The sequence below is a fragment of the Zootoca vivipara genome, chromosome 11, assembly GCF_963506605.1.
Source record: "Zootoca vivipara chromosome 11, rZooViv1.1, whole genome shotgun sequence".
NCBI lineage: Eukaryota > Metazoa > Chordata > Lepidosauria > Squamata > Lacertidae > Zootoca > Zootoca vivipara.
In genome coordinates, this window is record NC_083286.1 from 50,549,373 (window position 1) to 50,554,306 (window position 4,934).

The 4,934-nt window shown below is 50.8% G+C and overlaps 1 protein-coding gene across 4 annotated transcripts in view; it reads right to left on the minus strand.

The window, feature by feature from the left end:
• The window catches only part of WDR7 (WD repeat domain 7), a 206,361-nt gene extending 203,646 nt beyond the window's left edge, over positions 1 to 2,715 (minus strand). For all 4 annotated transcript variants that reach the window (XM_060280352.1, XM_060280350.1, XM_060280351.1 and 1 more), the window contains exon 1: positions 2,558 to 2,715. The gene's annotated coding sequence lies outside the window, so the exon portion shown is untranslated. The remainder of the gene's footprint in view (positions 1 to 2,557) is intronic.
• Between the last annotated feature and the right edge of the window lie 2,219 nt (positions 2,716 to 4,934).

Below are 4,934 nucleotides of genomic sequence, written 5' to 3' on the forward strand. Positions count from 1 at the left end.
CCCCGCCGCCCGCTGCCGCTGCCCGCTCTTACGGCGCGCGGCGCGGCGACGGTCTTCAAAATCGGCAAAAAATCGCCGAAAATCCTTTGTGTGCATGCGTATGGGCCTCTCCCGACCCAGAAGAGGTCATTTCCGATGCACTTCCGGGTCGGGGGAGGCCCATACGCATGCGCACAAGCGATTTTCGGCAATTTTTTCCCGACCGCGCGCGTGTGCGCACGCGCACGGGCGCGCACTCCCCCGCCCTCTGGCCCGCTGTGCGCGCACTCCCCTGCCCTCCGGCCCGCCGCGCGGTAAGTCTGGGGACCCCTGAGCTAGACCATAGAACAGAATACTTGGATAAAACCGCTATTCATAAATGCCAGAAGCATGCATTATGCCTTTCTGTCCATCTTGCAATTTCTGTAAGACTTTAAATCCCCTCCTGAGCCATCCTACCTTCCTCTTGTCAGCACTTTCCTGCTACCTGGGATTTCCTCCTATATCACCTGAATTACAAAGCTGTCATCTTCACAGCATCTCACATACCATCAACATATAACTGCTAACTTTCTAATACCGTATTTGTGCTCTCTCAAGCCATGCACAGAGCAATTTACCCTGATATTTTATCCTTTTTCATACAAGCTCCTCGCATACCTCTCTTCCCGACACCCCATTTGTCTGTCTCATAATGGGATCAACAGCTAATATGTAAAGAAACAAGTTACAATGCATTATGATGGCCTCAAATCATAAGATTAAAGGTTTCAGTAACAATGTAGGTTGAACTCTGCTACAGACCCACTTGAACAAGAAGAAAGGGAATGCCAAAATGCCAAGTTTAAGATGACAAGTAACTACCAACAAACAAGTTTCTATGTGTATTAGGTAATTATTATTTATCACTCACTTTAAGCTGATCTTTGGGGAGTGAAAGAAATTTCAAACAACTAACCATTTTCTAGAGGTAAGAGCCACATTGTTTGCAGGGAAAAGAAACAGCTGGAAATAACTGATAATGTCTGCCACCCTATCAGGGCCCTAGAAAGTTCAAGAAAGTTCAGCCATCCAACTGCATCACCCACAGAAAATAGATGCTTTTTTCTTGTACCAGGAAGAATGGGGTAACTCTTTGCTCATGTTGCAGTGGAAACTCGGCCAACTAAGCCTGCCAGACCATGCCATGCAAACGTTCAGTGGCCATCATCTCTGAAGAAGGGTTTTCACACCACAAGGGCAACAGGGCACCAAACAGCCACCATAGCATTTACAAACAAATGATCCTGCTCTGGAGATGCAAGTCACAAGTCACAGTCCATTCGAGAGAATGGTTTTGTGAGGAGCCATTAAAGAAGTGGTATCTTCCCAGAAGTCCTGGAAGTATTCTAGGCATAACAGTGGCTCTGGTTGAACTCTATAATATGTGTTTGCTTTATATGTAGTACTCCACAGTCACCTGCTCCTCCTCACTTTCACCAACACATGGTACGAATAAACAATGGGGTGCCATTCTAAGGTGCTAGAATAAAGGAGTTTCCACTCCAGGGCTGAGGATAGGCCTGGCAAAATCAGTCTCAAAGGAGACTGGGCAACAGGTGTCAGTTGCCATTATAGGCAAGGTGGGGGCAGAAGCAAGCAGAAAGCAGTTGATTGCTAAAAAGCAAGGATCCTGAAGATGTGTTGGAGGGTATGAAAGGGTCACTCTTGCCCCCCTCCCCCATGTCAAGTGAAGGGCAGCAGTGCACTTGGCACAGAAGGAATATGGGTGGCACCCTTCTGCTGAAGGAGAAGGGAGAGGGCAAAAACTGTACCACAGCAAATCCAGCCATCATCAATGGCCAAAGTGGGAATGACACACTTCAGACCACTTTTTGAGTGGTTTCAGGAATACGAAGGAGCTGGGCCCCTGATAAAAGCTTATCAGCCCCTTAGACTGTGACTTTTGGTGGCTTTTCTATTTATTTTTAAAATGACATTGCCCTTCCTAGCCTAGAAGCACCTCAGGTCAAGCAACTCGCAAGGAAAGTGACCCCACTTAGATATAACAATGAAGAACGAAACAATATACCGTACAAGGGGCAGGATAGGAGACACTAAGGAGGAAGGGGGCTAGAAGCAAGAAATGGGTGGGTGGGGTGGATTTTACAAGAGGGGCGTTGCCAGCCAAGCATCCCCTCGTGGGTTGGGGGGGGGAGAAGCAGAGGTTGGCAAAAAAGGGGCGTCTAGTTGAGAGGGTGCCCCCTGTTACTTCTTTATACAGTATATATATATAAAAAGAGGGAACTAAGAAGAGATAGGAGGATGTCGCCTCTGAGCCCTGAAAACCAAAAGTACCAACCCTATGCACCACCTTGAATGGGGTGGGGGAAGGACCCAAATGTATAGTAATAGAAAGCAGCATTTTTTAAAAAACAAAAAAACAAAAAATAGGGGGGGGGGACCCCGGGGGATGAGAATACTCTAAGGAGGGAAGGACGCTTCGGTCGACCTGCGAAGGAAGGGAGCAAAAAAAGCAAAATTACTCAGCAACAAGGGAGACAAGAGGGGTAGCTCACCGCCCCAGGGAGGCACCTACCTGTGTGTGGGCGGGGGCCGCCTCTCCGCCGGCAGAAGGGGCTCCCCGCTTGCCCCCCACCTTCCTCCGGGCTCGCCTGCCGCCCCTCGCCCTCCTTCTCTCTCTCTCTCTCTGCCTCAACGCCTGGCGCTGGAAATCAGCTGACGGGCTCCTCCAGCTGCCGCGACTCCCGCAGCAAGTGTCGCAAAAGGCCCGGGCGGCGCTTGGCGGCAGGAGGGGGAGGAAGGAGGCCTCGTTGCCCTGGAGACGGAGCAGCGACCCGGCCCCCGGCGCGCTTCCCTGCGGCCCTCGCCTAGCGCTGCACGCGGGAGATGCGCGCGGTGGGTGCAGAGGGGGTGGGGGGGTGGGAATGCGTGCAAATCACGCAGGAGGTGCGCTAGTTTCGTTGCAAAATGCCCTTTGCCAGGCGCTCAGTCGAGGACGTAACTCTTCCTCCTACCGCAACCTTATCATCATCATTTATTTATTAAATGTATCTGTCGCCTTTCTTCCCGTTTGCAAAACTAACAAAAGCAATAACCTCCCCCCCCCCACAATCATAGAATTGGAGAGTTGGAAAGGTACCCTGAGGGTCCTCTAGTGAGCCCCCTAAGAATTGGTCTCTGCTTGTGCCAAATGTACTGCTCTGCCTTCCTGTGGACCACAGCAGCGAGGCCGAGCACTTACCGTACTTTACCCCCAAAGGCGCACTCATCCATTGTCTCCCAACAGAGGGATGGCAGTTCAGGCAAAATACAGGACAGGTCGGGACAGTTGGGGGCGATTTTTATTTTATTTTTTCATTTGGTGCTGAAGTCAATCCATTACAATCTATTGCAGATTAACAGGACGGCCCCTGTGGAATTCGTCTCACACACACGTGGGCATAGCCAGGATTTTTGTTAGGAAGGGGCAGGCCTTTTGTGGGGGGGGGCAGAACTTCCGTTTGCTATGTATTATTATTATTATTATTATTGATGGGGAGGCAGCTGCAGCTCCCTGCCCCCCCCCCCGCTATGCCCACACACACACACACACACACTTGCACATGAATTTGTAAATCTTGTCTGTGCTTGGCTACCCAGACCTTAAATGCATGACATTTCGCACACCCTTTCAAATACATGTATTTGGAGAGGATCCCTAAGTTGGCAGAGAGAGAGAGAGAGAGACAGACAGACAGACAGACAGACAGACAGACAGACAGACAGACAGACCTGAAATACAGACCTGAAATACAGGACTGCCACTAAGTGGTAATCAGCTCTGTTCAAGTTCAGTAGGACATACTTAGATGCATAGGTTTGTGGCCACTCCAGGTGTTCCACTTCAATTTGCGTTCATAATGATTTGTGTTCGTGGTGCTATAGGGAGGTCACACTTTCTATACTGTCCACAGACGTTTTTGAGGCGATCCCACTCCTAACCCCACAAACGTTCGGCTGGAGTGGGGGGCTCACTGGAATGAATGGCACTTAAGTCAATTACAACCGCCTTAGCCCATGGATTTCAGTGGGACCTTGGTGTCATTGCAACCCTATGTGCATTTACTTTGGATGACCTCAATAAGCATCGATTTAAAAACATAAACAAAAAACCCGCACAACAACACACAACTCTGCAAGGCTATGCTGGTGAATCGGTTATATCCATAAATCTCCCGATCTGGCCAGCAGCCTATCCCTACACTGCAGGCAGTTGGACTGGATGACCCTTGGGATTCCTTCCAACTCTACAAATTGTACGATTCTAGTTCATAATTTTAGGGATGGGAGGGTGTCGGGTATGCACAGAACCGGAACCAATGCATCCGCCCATGCTTCCCCCACTTCCGCGAGCCCTAAACTACGACTGCTGCCTTATAAAGCCAATCACTTCCGCCCGCAAATGTCACCAAGCTGAAATGGCAAGGCTTGCCAACCAATAACGCTCCTCCCCGAAGCCGGAGGTCGCACCTTGCCCTTCTCCAAGATGTCACCGGCGGAGTCAAACGGGTAAACCCATAGAGGTGGAACCACAACCAAAAAAAGTCACCCACCGGCGCAACCCGAACTCCTTTTGTTATTCTCAGTGCAAAAGATGAAGCAGCGTCGTGTGCGTTTGTAAGGGGGTGGGTGGTGGTGGAGGTGGAGAGAATGTTTTACATCATAGAGTCGTCGAAGGCTAGAGCGCCCAACAGAGACTCGCGACCAATGGCGGGTTTCGTCCGTTGGTTAAGTCTTTCACCCGGAAGTGTGAAGAGTCGCCGACCCCGCCCCTCTCCCTAGGCGCGTGACCCTGGGTGAACTCGCAGCCGAGGGTGCCTGAGGAGGAGGAGGAGGAAGACGGAAGAAAGAGATGGCCGGAACCGTGTGCGCCTGCGCGGGAGCGGTGCATGCTGGGCGCGGCCGGCCAGCCT